The sequence below is a fragment of the Aquarana catesbeiana genome, linkage group LG03 (assembly GCF_042186555.1).
Source record: "Aquarana catesbeiana isolate 2022-GZ linkage group LG03, ASM4218655v1, whole genome shotgun sequence".
Taxonomy (NCBI): Eukaryota; Metazoa; Chordata; class Amphibia; order Anura; family Ranidae; genus Aquarana; species Aquarana catesbeiana.
The window spans coordinates 49,422,255-49,442,972 of record NC_133326.1 but is presented as its reverse complement, the minus strand read 5'-3'; the positions used below and the strand labels follow the sequence as shown (position 1 = coordinate 49,442,972).

At 42.8% G+C, this 20,718-nt stretch overlaps 1 protein-coding gene across 4 annotated transcripts in view; it reads right to left on the bottom strand.

The window, feature by feature from the left end:
- TTLL13 (tubulin tyrosine ligase like 13) overlaps positions 1-18,867 on the bottom strand; it is an 85,474-nt gene extending 66,607 nt beyond the window's left edge. For 2 of the 4 annotated variants that reach the window (XM_073618491.1, XM_073618490.1), the window contains exon 1: positions 18,475-18,720. The gene's annotated coding sequence lies outside the window, so the exon portion shown is untranslated. The other 2 variants (XM_073618493.1, XM_073618492.1) reach the window with 2 other exon arrangements.
- Between the last annotated feature and the right edge of the window lie 1,851 nt (positions 18,868-20,718).

Here is a 20,718-nt window from a genome sequence, read left to right as displayed (position 1 = left end):
TGTTCTGCCTAATCTATCTAACTCAAATCAAATGACACTGTCTCTCTCTCTCTCTATCTCTCAGCACACCGGAACACACACTACACAGGGCCGCCGTGCAGGCGGCCTTATATAGTGTGGGGTGTGTACTAAATCCCCTGAGCCATAATTGGCCAAAGCCACCCTGGCTTTGGCCAATTACAGCTCTCTCTACTGACAGCGCTGTGATTGGCCAAGCATGCGGGTCATAGTGCATGCTTGGCCAATCATCAGCCAGCAATGCACTGCGATGCCGCAGTGAATTATGGGCCGTGACGCGCCACACGAATTTAGCGCGAACGGCCCATAACGTTCGCAATTCGGCGAACGATCGAACAGCCGATGTTCGAGTCGAACATGGGTTCGACTCGAACACGAAGCTCATCCCTAATATATTTGTGAATGTACTTCTTTTTTATCTTTGTACTGAAACTTTTCTCCGTTGGAGATGAATAAAAACGTAACTGTTAAAAAAAAAAAAAAAAGCAGAATAGACTGATATGTGAGAGATACAGTGGAACCTCGTTTTACGAGCATAATCCGTTCCAGGAGTATGCTCATAATCCAAAGTACTCGCATATCAAAGCGAGTTTTCCCATTGAAGTCAATAGAAAAGAAAATAATTTGTTCTGCATTGACTTCAATGGGATGCAATACTGCATGCGGCCAGAGGCGGGGGGGCGCTGGAGAGATTTGGAAACAGCCGAAAAGGCCGAGGACACTTCGGCTGACCTCAGCAAACCTCGGAAAGACTTCCTACCCGAGATTTGCCAAGGTCAGCCGTGCTGTCCTCGGGGCTTTCCGTGCATTTCCGAACGGCGCCGATTGGTTGCCATCAGCGACATTCGACTCTGCTCGGCTCCGGCGCCCCCCCACCTCAGGCCAAAAGCGGTAATGCACACCGCTTTGGCCTGAATCATGCTCATTTTGCAAAACAACACTTGCAAACCGAGTTACGATTTTTAAAAATACAGTGCTCGTATTACGAAGCGCTTGTTAACTGCGCTACTCGCAATCCTGGGTTCCACTGTATTTAAATATTGGCTGCACCCCAATAGTGTAATTCAACATTCTGTGTAATGTCAGTCATTCCCTGTTTACGAGCAATTGTGTACTAATCACTTGTACATCAGATAAGCACACTAATATTGATATGGTTATCCCCTCTTCAGTCTATCATGAATTCTGCTGCCAGACTTATCCACCTTACCAACCGCTCAGTGTCTGCCAACCCTCTCCTCCAATCCCTACTCTGGCTACCAATCACCCAGCGAATTAAATTCAAAATACTAACCACAACATACAAAGCCATTCACAATTCTGCCCCGAGCTACATCACCAATCTTGTCTCCAAATATCACCCAAATCGTCCCCTCCGCTCTTCTCAAGACCTCCTACTCTCAAACTCTCTCGTCCCCTCCTCCCATGCTCGTTTCCATGATTTCTCCAGAGCCTCTCCCATCCTCTGGAACTCGCTACCTCCACTGGTCTGGCTATCCCCTACTCTTGCTACCTTCAGGCGATCCCTGAAAACTCATCTCTTTAGGGAAGCCTATCATGTCTCCAACTAATCTCCTACCACTTCCATCAGCTCATTCCCCACAGTTACAACCTTTTGTACCACCTGCCCCACCCTATTAGATTGTAAGCTCTTCTGAGCAGGGCCCTCTTAATCCTCTTGTATTTTTTTGTATTGTAACTGTATTGTCTACTTTTATATTGTAAAGCGCTGCGTAAACTGTTGGCGCTATATAAATCCTGTATAATAATATTAATAATAATATGGTGATGTTTTTATTTTGCTTGATGCATGGTGTATACTATTATACTTATTGTTTTACTGGAAACTACTTTACTTACAAGGCTTGAAGGATGGACAAACCAGGGGCCAGGCTGTTTAGGCAGTTCACAGCCCATGGGCCAAAAAGACTGCTTTGCAGGGATGGAGCAGAGTGGCTCAACTCCATTGCACTGGCTCTGTTTCACTTACAGGTTGCAACTCTTTTCCGGTCAAAAGGCCTGATCAGGAGTACATCTCACTTTATACCTTGCAAGGCCTCATTTCCTCATTCAAAGGCAAAGCCTGCACCATATCCGAGGACGGCAAAACCCAGACATCCTAGTGAGTGCGCCCATGGAACTTTCCTGAACACTCCACCTCTATGGCTGCTCTCACCAGATCACCACCCACTTCTGACCTGAACCCACTGCTCTGCCTCTTTAAGACCTAGTCCTCATGTGACACATTCATGAGGCAAGAATGACGTTTTCAAATTATTTACTGAAAATGATCCAAAATACTGGTACAGTACAGGTCCATGTTACAGAAATCCACATCATTGGCATAATTATATGTAGCAAGGTCCCTGACCCCCAAAGGCCTAATGGTAACCTCCAGAGTCAGGGATAGCTGACATTGAACTTTGTAGAGTGGGTTACAAGACATGGTGGGTGTGATGCAAGATGGAGTGATGCACGCCAGACACTTTTTGAATGCAAAAGAGATTTATTGTCTCTTAACAGAACTGTGGGATGGAGGGTTAGGGCCAGGACACCCTTAAGTAGATGCAATGATAATTGGCAGACTCTGAGACTTCTATAGGTAGACAGCTGTACAGGGGAAGGCCTCCAGCCAGATACCACTTCTGTATAGATAGGACTACTGTCTCCTATGGCAACAAATCTTGTAACAGTCACTAACGGTAGTTTTACTTAACTATTGGCAACACAGAATAGCATACCTCGCAACATTTTGAGATGGGAATGAGGGACACCTTCTAGCAAACGTATGTAGGCATAGGACACACCCCCTGTCACGCCCCTTAAAGGGGACATAACAACAAAAAAAAGTTAATCAAATCCACGAGTGCTTTTTTTACCACTACTATTCCTTTATATTGGCTTTTAAATTTACAAATGCAGCAATTTAGAAATTGGATGAAAGGTATAGCACTGGGAAACACTTTATGAAAGATAAAAAATGCATTATATATATATAACTATATAGATCAGACCAAAATGAGGGACAAATGAGGAGGAAAGAGGGACATTGTTCCAAATCCGGGACAGTCCTTCAAAATCATGGCTTTTAAATTTACAAATGCAGCAATTTAGAAATTGGATGAAAGGTATAGCACTGGGAAACACTTTATGAAAGATAAAAAATGCATTATATATATATAACTATATAGATCAGACCAAAATGAGGGACAAATGAGGAGGAAAGAGGGACATTGTTCCAAATCCGGGACAGTCCTTCAAAATCAGGGACAGTTGGGAGCTATGGACTAGTTCTTCTCTTACATTAGTCTCTCGCTGTAGATTTTTACTCACTGAGCTCCCAGTCTCTCACTAGACCTCCAGATCCAATTGCCACTGAATCTCCTGAGCTCTTCCACAGCTGGCACGCTGTATACTCAAGCGCAACCCCCCCCCCCCCCCACCATCCTGCTGGGTCCCTAGCTTGGTACTCGATGCTCCTCAAGCGTCACCCCTGCTGTCCTGCTGGGTCCCTGGCTTGGCACCTGCTTAAAGTTTTTCCTCTTCTTCACTGTCCCCGGCTGGTGAGAAGACTGCTCTGGTACTGGCTCCAGCTTACTCACTGTAGTGTCCGGTAACAAGGTGGATGGTCCCTTAGTGGAGACAGCTTCCCCTCTACCCCCGACCACAACTGGTTCCCCATCCAGCTGAACCTTCACAACTCAGTTGGACTCCAATCCTGCAGTCCCAACCCTACGCTGCTTCTCTTGCTCCTGGATAGGCCTCAGGCAGCCTAGCAACCAGGTGTCCCAGGGATAGGCCTCAGGCTTCCGGCCTAGCAGTCCGGGGTGACACAACGTACGTTCACCCAGACAGCCATCCAGGTGGCACAGTACCCCGATCACCTGACTCCACCCAAATAAATAGGCTCTCCCAGCAGGCCAAGGGACAATAGAAACCCCTGCCCATTGGCTGAGACAACTCATTTATCCATAGTCTGACCTTGCTACACCCCTGTCAATCTAATGCCACCAGCAAGCGCCACCTATTGACAGAAGAGAATGAGGAATCAGTGGATCTTCTAACAATCAACCAGGATGATTAATACCTGACAAACTAAATTTGTTAGCAGCCCTGCCTAAACACCAGGGTGCTACATATAAACGATTCAAACTTCACAAGTCTTGTTTCTATGAATTGGCATGGCTATTACGGACTCTGCGCCATAAAAGCTAATAAGGAGGTGGTTGATGTAGTTCTACAAGCTATATGTTGCTCCAAAAAGCCTGAGGCTCACCCTTTTCAGTAGAGGTGTCTAATCTCCTATAGACCCCCTGGAACAGTTTCAAGGCCCATAAAAAGGGAACCCGCAAAGGGGGAAGGGTACCGATCCATCTAATACTGAACTAATAGGCAGGCCTCTAGAACAGGGGTCTCAAACTGGCGGCCCTCCAGCTGTTGCGAAACTACAAGTCCCATCATGCCTCTGCCTATGAGAGTCATGCTTGTAACTGTCATCCTTGCAATGCCTCATGGGACTTGTAGTTTCACAACAGCTGGAGGGCCACCAGTTTGACACCCCGCTCTAGAGGATGGTCTCCAACACAGGGCCTCATAAGATTTCAAAATCACAGATCCCCCAGCGGTTTCTCCAGAATGTCCCCACACCCCTTTGCCAGGTTGTCAAAATCACCATCATCGCCAGTCCTTTTAGATAACAGTTTGAAACTAGAAAAGGTACAATTTCTGGGGAAATTGTGAAAAGTGTTCTTGCCTCTACAACTGGAGTGGGCGGAGTAACTGGGTGGGGTGGAGTGGCTTGAGTAACTGTGAAAAGTGTTAAAAAGCTTAATATTTTAAAAAGTATAAATAGTAATAAAAAAGTTCCATCATTCGCTGAAAGAGCTGAACATTTTTTTCAAAAGTAATTTTTTTTTTCAAAAATGAATTTTTTTTAATCAAAAATGATTTTTTTTTCTTCAAAAATGATTTTTTTTTTCAAAAGTAATTTTTTTTTTCAAAGGTAATTTTTTTTTTCAAAAATGAATTTTTTTATTTCAAAAATAATTTTTTTTTCGAAATTATTATTTTTTTTAAAGTAATTTTTTTTTCAAAAATATTTTTTTTTTTTCAAAAATATTTTTTTTTTCAAATATATTTTTTTTTCAAAAATAATTTTTTTTTTAAAAGTAATTTTTTTTTTCAAAAATATTTTTTTTTTCAAAAATAATTTTTTTTTTTTCAAAAATATTTTTTTTTTCAAAAATATATTTTTTTTTTTTTCAAAAATGATTTTTTTTTTCAAAAATTATTTTTTTACTTTTTTCAAAAATTACTTTTTTTTTTCAAAAATATTTTTTTTTTTTACATGGGGCGGTCATAATGTTTTGGCTGATCATGGGGTGGTCATAATGTTTTGGCTGATCATGGGGTTGTCAGCTTTTGTCACTTCCCACTCTAGTTTTGAACATTTCGCCATTCATTTCTATGGGACCAATTTCGCCGCAAAAACGTCATTTCGTGGACCATTCGGCAAAACATTCCACAAAGTAATAACACGCCAATCGGGAACAATCTGCACGTTTCGGTATATTACTTGTCTCTGTAGTGTGAAAACTGTGGGAGGAGTCTACAAGCATTATCAAGTCTAGCAGATGAAGTCACATGCATTTGGAGTGTCTCAGCATCTTGTGTTTACAACCACTGTTTCCTAGCAACGCTCATGCCCTGTTTATGCTTCCCAAATACTGCTTCATCAAAACTGCCCCATCAGAATTACCCCATCAAAACTGCCCATCATATTCCTCTATTATAAATCAGTACATGGTGTGTCTGTCCCCTCCCCCGGGCTCTGTAATCAGCTGAGATGCTCCAGCCACCTTCCCCCCTGTGTATAACAGAAGCTTTGGTAACCATGGCAACAAAACAAACACTAACAGTACACTCTGATTAATGGCTAAAATTTCCTGAAATGACCTCTAAACAAATGGTCGTATTTTAAAAACTATACATCCTACAGCGAAGATCTTTATATTGTGAGAATCACAAGACCCAGACCTAGATTTTGATGTATAGTATGTCTCTGAAATATTAAAAATGAAGGCACAGTCGCAGTTTAGAAATTGCCCTTTAAATTTGGAGGGGGCTAGAGTGTAGTTTCAATGAATGTCAATGGACGGCGTGAGTTGCAAACAAATGGTCATATTGTGAAAACTATCAGGACTATGGCTTAGCCGTGGACATGTTTAGTGGCAGCAGGGATAGCTGAACGTTTTGATATAAGATTTGTGTAGGTGGGCTTGAAAATGAGGGAGTGGCGGCAGTTTAGAAATCATGTTCTGATTTTCCAGCTTTTGCCATCTCCCACTCTAGTTTCCCCATTCATTCCTATGGGACCAATTTCGCCGCAAAAACGACGATATTTCGTGAACCATTCGGCGAAACGTTCCACAAAGTAATAGCACACCATTCGGGAACAATCCGCACGTTTCGGTATATTACTTGTCTATGTAGTGTAAAAACTGTGGGAGGAGTTAGGGTGGTAAATTTGGCTATAATAATAAGAATAATATATATGTGAGATAACAGTAAGTGGTCTTGCTATGCAAGAACACTTAATAAATTCATAATTACTACAACCGTTCAGTGTCTGCTACTCCTCTCTGCCAATCCCTCCACTGGCTTCCACTCACCCAACAAATTAAATTCAAAATAGTAACAACTTACGAAGCCATTCACAACTCGGCCCCCAGCTACATCACTAACCTAGTCTCAAAATACCGACCAAATCGTTTTCTTCATTCCTCCCAAGACCTCCTGCTCTCTAGCTCCCTTGTGACTTCCTCCCATGTTCGCCTGCAGGACTTTTCCCGAGCTTCTCCCATCCTATGCAACGCCTTACTGCAATCTGTCCGACTGTCTCTGACTCCGTTTGCTTTTAGACGATCCCTAAAAATCCTTTGGTATCACTTGTCCCTCCCTCTTAGATTGTAAGCTGTAACAAGCAGGGCCCTCTGATTCCTCCTGTATTGAATTGAATTGTATTGTAACTGTACCGTCTGCTCCCATGTTGTATAGTTCTGCGCTAACTGTTGGGGCTATATAAATCCTGAATAATAATAATTCATACTTAAAAATCTGATCTAATAAAAAATTTTTTTAATTACCGTATGTCTTTGTTTCCCATACCTCTAAGATGTTTGGATACCCACTGGTTAACGTGGGCTAGTATAATAATAGCAGAATGGACTAAGATAGTATAGCAAGGAAGACAAGTATAAGTTCAGTATAATTGCACTAGTAAAAGCTGAATCTGCACTGACTGATTTTATCAATCCCCTCAAAGGAATTTAGGGTCACTAGGGTCAAACAAGAGTTTTTCATGTCAACTTTTAATGGAAAACTCAAGTCACCTCCCACACTTGTAAGACACGGGCAAGTGATCCCCATTTATTCCTTGGCTAATGTGATGTAATGCACAATTAGGCAGACACACAGTACCATCAGGTCACTTCACAGGCATCACTCTACGATGACCACACATGGTCAATTCTGAGGTCTCCAATTGGATGCAATTTGATCCTGTTTAGGTAGGTCCTCACTCTGTGACTGTATGGGCAGCTCACAGGATGATGAAAACTGATGAGAAGAAGAGGGCCTCTTGATGCTGGAAATCTAGAAATCTTTGAAACCATAAACAATATTGGACTGATGACAATCTTTTTATTTATTTGGCATTTAACTAGAAACATTAATGCCAAGTGACAATTTTTGTGGTTTAAGGTAAAGGAAGTTGTTGGTGATACTTTCCAAAAAAAAGTTCCTAAAAATAATCTGTCACCTACACAAAACACCGTCATACAAGCAGCATACAGTAATTAGATAAATTAGCATATCGGGGAGGTCCAACTCAATGTAATTAGATAAATGGTCAAAACGAGTAGAATCAGGGAGGTCCAACTTAAAGCAGCTTCTCTGCTACTGATAGGCTCATCTACATTTTGAATGAAGGGAGCTACAAGCGTTAATTTTTGAACTGCTGAATAAATGAAACATGCCTTTTTTTAAGGGCTGTTATACCTATTCTTCCTTAAAGAGAACCCCCCCTTTTTTTTGTTTTAAACTCCTGGCTGGTTGTGGGTCCTGCACATTTACGATACTCACCCGATCCAGTGTTGTCCTGCTGAGATCTGCTTCTTTTCAGCCCCCTGGCAGCCATATTCTTTAGTGACGTCATCAGGGAGCTGCTGGCTCTGCCCCCTTCTCAATGAAGGACTATGCCTCCTGGGATATGCAATATACACATCTCAGGAGGCACAGTGGGCAAAGTATGCGTCATTTGCCTAGGCGGGCCTGAGGGTTTTCAGTAAAGAAAGAAAACAAAAAAGCCCAATTTGCACAATAGAATAAGGAGGAGTGGAGGGAGTCAACATCCTATTGAGGGTGAAGATCTGCTTTAAGTAGAACAAAAGCCATTAATTCGAATTTCATATAGTCTGTAACATTTTAATGTAATTCCAAAAGCTGTTTTAGAAAACACCCAGTAGTCCTGCCAAGAACACTTTTATAGGGCAACAAATGTTACCAAAATGGTTACAAACAATATTACTTTGTGTCTATATAGTCGTTTATAAGTGCCACTGTGCAGAACCATTAGGCCTCTTTCACACTTTTGGACTGTTCAGGTCCGCCTGTCAGTTTTGTCGGCGGACCTAAACAGGCGCTCCATGTTAGTCTATGGAGTGACGGATGTCAGCGGTGACATGTCTGCTGACATCCGGCCTGGTCCAATCCGCTAAAATCAGACGGATGGCCCTATGTTTGCATCTGTCCCTGGCTGATTGGATTGGGTGAGATCTGATGAAAACAGACATCCTGTCCATTTTCGTCGATCTCTCCATAGCAACCAGCGGCGCTCGACAAGCCCCTCCCCTCTCAGTGAGCAGAGAGGGACCTGTCATCCGCTGGCTCAGCGGAGATCAACGGAGAGATCTTCCACTGAGCTGGCAGACCGAGGCGGACTCTGTGACAGCGGATCCGACTCATGGGAATGAAGCCTTAAACTAAGTCCTGGTTCACACAGGGGCGGCTTCAAAGTCGTCCGACTCTGAAGCCGCCCCATACAGCGCGGCTTGCAAATTGACTTCTGTATAGAAGTCAATGCAAGCCGCTCCAAAGTTGCCCCCAAGTAGTACAGGAACCTTTGTCTAAGTCGGAGCGACTTGAGTCACTCATATTAGAACGGTTCCATTGCAATGCATGGAGCACGACTTGTCAGGCGGCTTAATTGCCCCTGTGTGAACCGGCACTAAGGGGTCTACGGGTGAAAACTGTTATTTCCAAATTTTTCTCCAACACAAGAGAGAGATTTAACTTTAAAGAATTAATTATATCATTGAGATTAAAAAAGACAAAAAGAAGTGATTTATTGTATTAAATGCCCCTGTGAAAATGAATATACAAAGATCCGGCATAACATTATGACCACTGATAGGTAAAGTGAATAACATTAAATATCTTGCTACAATGGCATCTGAAAGTGGGTGGTATACAGTATATTAATTAGGCAGCAAGTCAACATGTTGTCCCTAAAGTTGATTGAAAGCAGTAAAAAAATGGACAAGCGTTAAGCCTGGTACACACAATGTGAATATCAGATGAATATTGGTCCGTTTTTTTTGCATGCTTGTCTCCATATCGAAAATGAATAGGTTACTAGAGTTACAAAAATTCTCGTAATTTCTCATAAGACAGAATACAATTATGATGTAATTTATTGTATTGTAAAGTATTCTTTCGTTTTTGAGCATGCACGATCTTGGTCACTCGATTTTTTTATAGACATATATTTACTGATTAAACTAAACCCGTCTGTTCTGTTATCGTATGAAAATCTTCATGCTTGTCCCTTCGGAAAAAATTGCATGAGCAAGGGCCGAAATGTAATGTCTAGATGACTGGGTCAGAGCAACTCCAAAACTGCAGATCTTGTGGGATGTTCCTGATCTGCAGTGGTCAGGACCGACCAAAAGTGATCCAATCAAGATCCAGATTCAGACCGAACGATTTTCGTTTAATCAGTACAGTTGTAGTTTGAAAATACAATACATCACTTCCAAATTTTTTTTCTGTCATACGAGAATGTTCATACGTTTAGTAAACTCTTCATTTTCAATGAGATTAGCATGCAAAAAACCCCCAAAAAACGGACGATTATTCGTCTGATAATCTCATCATGTGTACCAGGCATAAGACCACGTCCATACCACATACAGTGACCTGCAATTTTCTGCACCAAATAAATTAAGGTCTTGCCGCCTACAAGCCGGGTCAACTTTGCCAAAGCGAAGCATCGTGGCCACGGTATGTAAATACCCCCATCCACTGCCAAGCTTAAGTTGGTGGGCGTCAAAATCGTGGCTCAACCTCCCATTTTTTTGCACCCCCCTAAGAGACTGCATAGGGTGGTGTACTTTCCCTCCACTCAGGTCTCCGATTACATTCAGCTCTTTGCTGTACAGATTCCCTCCCCCTGACTGCTGAAGCGCAGAAAAGCTGTGTAAAATGTGTGCTTTGAACAGCTGTAAAGAGAGGGCTGCAGATAAATAAGTACAGCTTATGTAAGAGGATTTGTTTAATCTCTATGTATCACCTGAGGCTATTCACTTCATTGGGTATATGTACCGGTTTTCAACCACTTTGAAGTGCGCTGTTAACATATTCTAATTACTGCTTGTGTCATTTAACACAAATCCTTATTGTGAACACAAGTACAAAGCACACTTCTGTTTTCACTTATTCAAGTGCTTCTACTGCAAATGTAATACTGGAGTACTGGACATGCCTTCACAACATAGACGCCTAATGAAAACCTGCACTGAGAGAGATATGAATGCTGCCATTGGTCATTTCCTCCTGACAATCTTTAAAGCGGACCTTCAGTAATTATTTTTTTCAACTTTCCATCTATTAAATCTCCTGCCCTTGTTGTTTTAAGTTTGGATAGTAAAACATTTTTTTCCTGCCAGTAAATACCTTATACAGCCCACTTCCTGTTTCTTGTCTGGTAAAAAGCATAGGCTTATGACATCATGCACAGCAATTTGCCAGGAAGAGAGGGGGAATGAGTTATAAGAGGGCCAATGAAAGCTGCAGAGCTGGAGGTGTGCCTCTGTGTGTCTGTGTAAATCCAGGAAGTAAACAGGCAGCAGCTTCAGCTGCCCACAGTTAAAATGGCTACAGCTAGACTTATTAGAGGGAGATTTCAGCAGCATATTTGGCAAGTACACAATCACAGTATATATAAAATAATATGCAAAGTGGTTGGAGGGAAGCTTCAGAATGGGAAAGATATTTTTATTACAAATTACGTGAGCAGGAGCTCCAAGCTGCATAAAAAAAACTAAAAGTCAGCAGATACAAATACTGTAGCTGCTGTCTTTTAATATAAGGACACTTATCTGTCCAAGGAACCAGCGATGTCGGCACCTGAGTCGATTCTGCAATCGGCTTTCGATGCAGGCGCCGGCATCTTAGGTAAGGGAAACCAGCAATGAAGCCTTCTGGCTTCACAGATGGTTTTTTTTTTTTTTTTTTTTTATAACTGACAATTTTTATTATTTTTTCCACAGAAAAAACAAATACAGCATTATAGCATTGGGTACAGAGAGAGAAAGAGATCATAATGTCACATTTCAATTTGGTACACAGTCACCAAAACGTTGGGCGACAAAGCCTTTCAATATAAACAGTTAGTGATAAAATGAAGTGGGTTTCTGGAATATAATACATCTCAAACAGTATAGCCGTTAGTACCCTTTGCATAAATATATAAATTCACAAAAAGAAAAAAGAAGGAAAAGAGTAGAGAAAGGAGGAAGAAGGGGGAGGGGACAGCCACCCATCTCCAGAACCCGGGACAAGTCGGTGGGGAATGGGTCATAAATACTTAAATGGCCCATATCATTAGGTCGCAGGAGTTTAATGAGGCCGTAAGATATTCCATTCTCTTGACATGTCTGATCCTGGAATGCAGCTCAGTCAGTGAGGGGGTTTCTCTTTTTTTCCACTTTAGAGCCACCAAACAGCGTGCTGCAGTAAGCACATGGGCTAAGAGTTTTTTGGATATTTTAGAGAAGGTGGCAGGTGGGAGGCCCAAGAGAAAAATCCTCGGATCAAGGAGCATCTCAACATCAAAGATGGACTGGAGTAGGGATTGTACCATACCCCAATAGGGGATGATTAGAGGGCAGGTCCAATAGACATAAAATAGTGTTCCTCTATCCTTATAACATCTCCAACAACGGGAGTCAGCCGTGGGGTATATGGAGTGGAGCAGGTCAGGTGTCTGATACCAATGAAATAAAATCTTATATTGATTCTCTTTATAAAGCGTGCATATGGAGCTTTTAGTAGCCTGGGTCCATATGGATTGCCAGGTCTTTAAGGATAAGTCTGTGCCCAACGCCTGCTCCCACTTAGCCATATATGGGTGTCGCGGTCCATCTGGTGAGAAATCAGTGACCAGTATCTGATAGGTGCGGGAAATCATGCCCTTAGGGGACGAACCCTCCAAACATAGCCTTTCGAAGTCTGTCAGGGGAGAAAATCTTAAAGCGGGGGTCCACCTATCTATCGTTTTTTTTTTTTTGGAGTTCATTCACAAACTTTTCTTCTCATGATTTCTACTCACATGTTCTGTGTAATAAGTCCCCCTGTGTCCGATTTCATTGTAAAGAATAACTTATAAAATTCACTGAAGGCGGTTTCCATCTTCATTGTGGGCATTTGAAGCCCACAAGCATGTATTTCCTGGATGTGGTGAATGCTGTGCTCCCAGCATTCACCGAGATGTTGTGATGACGCTGTTGCACAATGCATGCTGAGAAGCCTGAGACTAGCTCCCAGGGGACTGTGGGAGGTCTGGGAGAGGCTAGAAACGCGCCTACTCCCATGGGAGGAAAACCAGGAAGTGCTAAGAAGAATAGAAAAAAAAGGTAATTACGGCGATTTAAATTTTTTTACACAGCATGTCAGCATCTAGGCAAGGAAGAGAATGTATAGAGATAATGTTCAAAATTTGGGTGGAACCCCGCTTTAAATTCGACCTCAGTGATTGTGCATAATGGCGTATTTGTAGGTAACTGAAAAAGGCCTGCTTGGGGATATCAAAAGTCTCTTGCAGTTCTTGGAAGGATCGTAGCATTCTGGTTTAAGGGTCAATTAGTTGTCCATAACGAAATATGGCCTTATCCATCCAGAAAGGGGACATCTGTGAGGTTAAGCTGTCAGGGATATTGGGTGTAAATAGGAATGAAGTGACTGGGGAAGATGTAGTGGAGAGCGGATATTTAAAATTTGGCCCGTCCCCATAATGTACGTAAGAGAGCCATTGGTCCTAGCAATTGCACGCTACCGGGAGGTATATCAGAGCTCCAAAGCATGGAGTTTGGGTGTGTGGGGGCTAGCCATAGCTTTTCTATCTGTGTCCATCTATTGTAAGCATGTAAGGTGCACCAGGAGGCTATAGGTCTTAACTGAGCTGCTAAATAATACTTAGCTATGTTAGGAAACGCCAGTCCACCTTGGTTACGTGGAGCATATAGAATCGATCTAGCAACGCGGTGTCTTTTATAATTCCAGAAAAAGTTTATCAGGTCACTTTGAAGTTTTTTTTAAGTGTGAGCACGGAATGGGGATAGGGAGCGTCTCAAAAAGATACAGAAGTCTAGGTAGCATCTTCAAGGTTGCAAGTCTACCAAAAAGGGACAGCTTCAGAGATTTCCATTTAGCTAGGGAAGCCATAATAGAGGCGAACATTTGGGGACAGATGTTTTTTTACTACTACGTATGCGTAAGTTGCTCTGTGCGCTATGAATGGTTCTGCAGTCTTCTGGTACCCGTGTGTGCGTGATTCCGCAGCAATCTCAGCCGGAAGTGGGAGCGAGTAGCTGTCAAAACCAGGTACCTCCTCCCCCCTCCCCTGCAAAAAGTGCCAAATGTAGCAGGGGGGGGTTGGGGGGCGCTAGCGTGCAAACTAGCAGAGCTTCTCCTTTTGGGTGTAGCTGCTCTTTAAGCTGGCCTCACACTAATAGGATTTAGAAAATTCTTGGTACATTCGATGACTTGATCAATGTTGCTCAACAGTACTTCAAAACTCAATTTGCTTTTAAAGGAGAACTAAAGGCCTTATACTTACCCTCTCTATAACAGTCTGGATCCCATGCTTGTACCTTCTCCTTGGATGCCGGTCTTTGAGTATCTCCATTGGCCGGTGCGGGGGGTGTTATAACCCCTGCACATGTGCAGGGATTATTCAGCCCGGCACACAGGGACTGTGTTGATGATGTAAGCTAAGCTGCACAGATGCACAGTTCAGTTTACATGCCGCAGAAGGAAGGAGGCTCAACTGCCTGCTTTTCCCCCTCCCAGCACCCCTGAGAACAAGCTCTAAAGCAGCAAGATACAGTATCTCACAAAAGTGAGTACACCCCTCACATTTTTGTAAATATTTTATTATATCTTTTCATGTGACAACACTGAAGAAATAACACTTTGCTACAATGTAAAGTAGTGAGTGTACATCTTGTATAACAGTGTAAATTTGCTGTCCCCTCAAAATAACTCAACACACAGCCATTAATGTCTAAACCGCTGGCAACAAAAGTGAGTACACCCCTCAGTGAAAATGTCCATATTGGGCCCAATTAGCCATTTTCCCTCCCCGGTATCATGTGACTCGTTAGTGTTACAAGGTCTCAGGTGTGAATGGAGAGCAGGTGTGTTAAAATTGGTGTCATCACTCTCACTCTCTCATATTGGTCACTGGAAGTTCACCATGACACCTCATGGCAAAGATCTGAAACAAAGAATTGTTGCTGCACCTAAAGATGGCCTAGGCTATAAAAAGATTGCTAAGACCCTGAAACTGAGCTGCAGCACGGTGGCCAAGACCATACAGCAGTTAAACAGGACAGGTTCCACTCAGAACAGGCCTCACCATGGTTGACCAAAGAAGTTGAGTGCACGTGCTCAGCATCATATCCAGAGGTTGTCTTTGGGAAATAGATGCATGAGTGCTGCCAGCATTGCTGCAGAGGTTGAAGACCATACGCCGCACACTGCATCAAATTGCTGGCTGTCGTCCCAGAAGGAAGCCTTTTCTAAAGATGATGCACAAAGCCTGCAAATAGTTTGCTGAAGACAAGTAGACTAAGGACATGGATTACTTGAACCATGTCCTGATGAGACCAAGATAAAGTTATTTGGTTCAGATGGTGTCAAACAGCATTTTTACTGACAAAACATGGGAAATTTACTGACGGAGCACATTTTTTTTACTGGCAACCTGAAAAATGACAGAACTCCTATTGAAAACGAACACAGTGAATATTTGAACAACATAAACATGATATGGAAACACTGACAATACCCATAACAAAGTAAATTGCATGATTACACTTAAAAAGTCAACACAGCATTAAATTATCAGCCCCTGATATTTACTGACAGTTGTAAAAAAAAAATCACTGTTTTTTACTAACTGTCAGTAAATTTACTGGCGGTTGACAACCCTGGGTGGCAACCAGGTGAGGAGTACAAAGACACGTGCGTCTTACCTACAGTCAAGCATGGTGGTGGGAGTGTCATGGTCTGGGGCTGCATGAGTGCTGCCAGCACTGGGGAGCTACGGTTCATTGAGGGAACCATGAATGCCAACATGTACTGTGACATACTGAAGCAGAGCATGATCCCCTCCCTTCAGAGACTGGGCCGCAGGGCAGTATTCCAACATGATAATGACCCCAAACACACCTCCAAGACAACCATTGCGTTGCTAAAGAAGTTGGGGGTAAAGGTGATGGACTGCCCAAGCATGTCTCCAGACTTAAACCCTATTGAGCATCCGTGGGGGTAACATCCACCAGCTCTGTGATGTCGTCATGGAGGAGTGGAAGAGGACTCCAGTGGCAACCTGTGAAGCTCTGGTGAACTCCATACCCAAGAGGGTTAAGGCAGTGCTGGAAAATAATGGTGGCCACACAAAATATTGACACTTTGGGCCCAATTTGGACATTTTCACTTAGGGGTGTACTCACTTTTGTTGCCAGCGGTTTAGACATTAATGGCTGTGTGTTGAGTTATTTTGAGGGGACAGCAAATTTAACCATGGGCTGCAGGAAATAAAATTGCTTTATTATAACACTGAATCCCTCCTGCTGAGCTTTTGTATTATGAAAGTGGGAGGTTTCCCAGTCGTCAGATTACAATGATCTTTTCTTGCTGCAATAGCTGTCGGCAATGATCGGATTAAAAAAAAAACACGACAGGCTGGTTGTACTGAAGACAGATCAATCAACTTCAGTACAACCAGTGTGCCTATAAAAGGATTAAAATTTGGTGGGTCCCTGCTGAACTGTTTGAATTTAGATTAATCTCTGGCCAGCTTAATTCTATATTTCCTAATAAATAAGATAATAAATAATTCACCTAACTCTATATTACTATTGTTCCGCCTGGGGAAAAAATAAATTAAGAGTCAGCAGCTACAAACAATGTAGCTGCTGACTTTTAATATTAGGGCATTTACCTGTTTGGATCAGTTGTCTGGTGCCTCCGCCACCATTCGTCATAAGGGAAACCAGCAGTTTCCTACTGTGCCTGCGCAAAGAGCGCTGCGTTTTCTAATTGGCCCGGCGTGGGGGAAGAAGCAGGGGGCGAACTTCAGAGGGACCGCGGCGCCATCTCCCGGAAGTGGGCAAGGGTACCTGTCAAAAACAGGTACTTGTCCCCCCCCCCCCCCTGAAAGGTACCAAATGTGGCACCAGAGGGGGGGAGGAAGCAGACCAGCGGAAGTTCCACTTTTGGGTGGAAATCCGCTTTAATAAACAAAATATTATATATTACATTTCTAATTAAAAAAAAAACTATACATTTCTAATAAATAAAATAATACAGAATTAATTTCTAATAAATAAAATAACGCATAATACAGTAGTAATAGTATTAAATAATACATTAAGAAATAAAATACGAAATAATTGGGTTGCACCGATACTGATACAGTATTTTAACCACTTGCCGACCAGCTGCCGTCATTATACTGCGGCAGTTTGGCTCGTTCCCATGAATCGCTGTTATTGTACATCGGCTCGGGAACTCTATCTTGTGGGCGCACGCCCACTAGCCAGCGGGGGAGCCAATCAGCGGGTGGGGCGGACTCGATGCCACCTGAGATCGTTCCCCACAGTGACAGAACGGGGATCTGCCTGTCTAAACAAGGCAAATCTCCATTCTGACAGGGGAGATCACACAGATCCTGTCTTTCTGCTATGCAGGAAGATGGATCTGTGCGTTTCTCCAGTCACACAGTCCCCTATACAATTAGTAATCACACCCAGGGAACACATTTAACCCCTTGATCGCCCCTGATGTTAACCCCCTTCCCTGCCAGTGTCATTAGTACAATAACAGTGCATATTTTTAGCACCGATTACTGTAATAATGTCACTGGTTCCCAAAAAAAGAGTTAAAAATGTCAGTTAGGTGTCCGATCTGTCCGCTGCAATGATGCAGTCCCACTAACAATCGCAGATCACCGCTATTACTAGTAAAAAATAAATAAATAAAATATATCATAGCCATATATTTATTCTCAAATTTGTAGACGCGATAACTTTTGTGCAAACCAATCAATATACGATTATTGCAATTTTTTTTTACCAAAAATATTTAGAAGAATATATATCATCCTAAACCGAGGAAGAAATTAGTTTTTTTACATTTTTTGGGGAATATTTATTATAGCAAAAAAGTTAAAAATAGTTTTTTTTTAATTTGTTTATAGCGCAAAAAATAAAAACCACAGAGGTGATCAAATACCACCAAAAGAAAGCTCTATTAATGGAAAAAAAAAAGGACTCAACAAATTTTGTTTGGGTACAGCGCCTCACAACCGCGCAATTATCAGTTAAAGCGACGCAGTGCCATAGAGCAAAAAATGGCCCGGTCATTAAGGGGGTAGGTAAATCCGTCCGGTCCTTAAGTGGTTAACGAGTACTCGTGAAAATGTTCCGATTCCCGAAACTGTTGCAGTGCGATTTGAGCCCACAGGAAACAAATGGGCTCAAATCGCACAGAAAAGAATTGCATGTGGTTTGAACAGGAATGCGCTGCAATCCCTGTCTGAATCGCATGCGGTTTCCCTGCTGTACTTGTCGAGAAAAATCCGGTATTGATGCAAACATACGTAAATAATACATAGTAATAGTATTAAATAATAAATGTCTAATAAATAAGATAATAAATATAATAGTAACAATATTAAGAAAAAAAGAAAACTAACTAAATGGGACTTTATATGAGGATTCCTGTTTTTAGTAACAATATTAAGTACAATATGTTTCTAATAAATAAAATAATACCTAATCAATACAATACAAAGGAATAATAGAAGATAAAAGTGAACTATGAGGTTACCTAGTACAGACGGGTAGTAGAGCGGTGTAATGGTAAACCCTGGGAGTCACGGAGCTCTGGGAAACTTATAAAACTTTCATCCTATACTGTATACAGCGCGCTGCGTCTCGGACTCGAAGGCGTTGCTAGGGACGCTCTGCTGGATCCCTGCACAGCAGACGGCACAGCTCACACCGCACACATAAAGATGAATTTCACGGAATTCATTCCTAATTTCTCCTCCCAATACAAAGCTATCACAGGCAAACACTTACCCGGCCTGGCTGCCTCCCAAAGACAACAACTGAGCTGTAACCATGGAAACCAAGCATAGCCTGCAGGGCCAGGGGAGGAGAGGAGGGAGGACAGCCTAGGTGAGAGCTATTCTGCTCATGGTCACAGTCTCTCATTGTTTACATACAGGCTGCCAAGAACCAATACTGTATGTAAAAAAGGTCACCTACCACCCTATACAACCCATTTCCATAGCAACAGCTCGTCACCTGTAATAAATCACACACATAGCAATACTTTTATTTTATTGTACATGAGAAAGTTTGTCACGGAATAATGAAAGCAATTTTGTGGTTTGAAAGTAAGGTTTTGTTTAAAAACATTAAGACCCCTTTCATACCGAGGCAGTTTTTAGGCGTTTTAGCTCTAGAAATAGCGCCTGAAAACCACCTCTCATCCAGCGCCCCAGTATGCAGCCCAAGTGTTTTCATACCGGGGCGGTGCGCTCGCATCTTTGAGGCGCTTTGGAGGTTGGGTGTATACACCGCTCCTAAAGCGCCCCTGCTCATTGCAATGAATGGGCATCGATTCCGAAGCACCTGAAAAGGCTTTCAAGTCGCCTGAACAGCACTTCGGAAGCGCCACAACATGGGCGGTTTTAAACCCTTCTTCTGTGTGAGTTTGATGCAAATTCAACCATACGATCTTTACAGCCCCTTCACACTGGGGCAGGCGGGCGTCGGCGATATTTTTAGCGCCGCTTTACCGGCGGTTTAGCGCCGCTATCCAGGCCGATAGCGGGGCGGTTTTAACCCCCGCTAGCGGCCAAAAAAGGGTTAAAACCTCCCGCAAAGCGCCGCAGCAGCGGCAGTTTGGTGGCGCTGCCCCATTGCTTTCAATGGGCAGGGGCACTTTAGGAGAGGTGTATACACCGCTCCTACAGCGCTGCAAAGATGCGGCTTGCAAGACTTTTTTTACCGACCTACAAGCACACCGCTGCAGTTTGAAAGCACTCGGGCTTTCACACTAGAGAGAAAGGAGAGCCTCTTTACAGGCGCTGTTTTTAGCGCTGTAGCGCTTGTAAAGCGCCTCAGTGTGAAAGGGGTCTTATGGCTGAAATCGCATCGCACAGAGATCGCATGTGATTTGCACATCCGATCTCAGACATTGTACCAGTGGGAATCAGCCCTTAGCGCGGTTTAAGCAGTGCTTTTCGGTCGCTAGCGGGGGTTAAAAGCGCCCCACTAGTGGCCGAAAAGCACTGCTTAAACAGCGCTAAAAGTGCCGCTAAGAGCCGGTTCCCACTGGTGAAATGTCTGAGATTGGATGTGTAAATCCCATGCGATCTCTGTGCAATGCGATTACAGCCATAAAGATCGTGTGGTTGAATTTGCATCAAACTCGCACAGAACCCTTTTTTTGGTCTGCAGCAGAATTGATTCCTGTCCAAGTTTGCAGATCGCACTTAATAAAAAATAAAATAAAAAAAAAAATAAAAGTGAAAGTAAAAGAAGATCCCAAAATTTGGGTTGTCACCCAAAATTTGTAGAGGGAAAATCTTTAATGGGGGCACTAGTTCTGGTGACCTGGGGGTCCCCAAGGATTTCCCTTAATTTGCAGTGATTTCCTCTCTCTTCCTGTTTTGGGTATGGGACAGGAAGTGAAAGGCAATCTCCCCAATGGAACACAGATAGAAAAAATAAAACTGACAGGGGTTATAACCCTCCTTTGGGCTCTGTTTCCACTAGTGCGACTTGTCATGCAACTTAGGACACATAAAGTCGCATGATAAGTCACAGCCCATTGATTTCAATGACACCCGTTCCCATCTATGCGACTTAAAGTTGCAGCGACTTTGAAAAGGTTCCTGCACTACTTTGATGCGACTTTTGATGCAACTTTGTTCCAGAGACCGTAAAGTTGGATCAAAGTTGCACTCTAAATCGCACGACTTTGGGGTCGCAATACTGTAGTGGAAACGTAGCCTTACTCTAAAATGGAAAAACAAAGTTTTGCCTATAGTTCTATTTC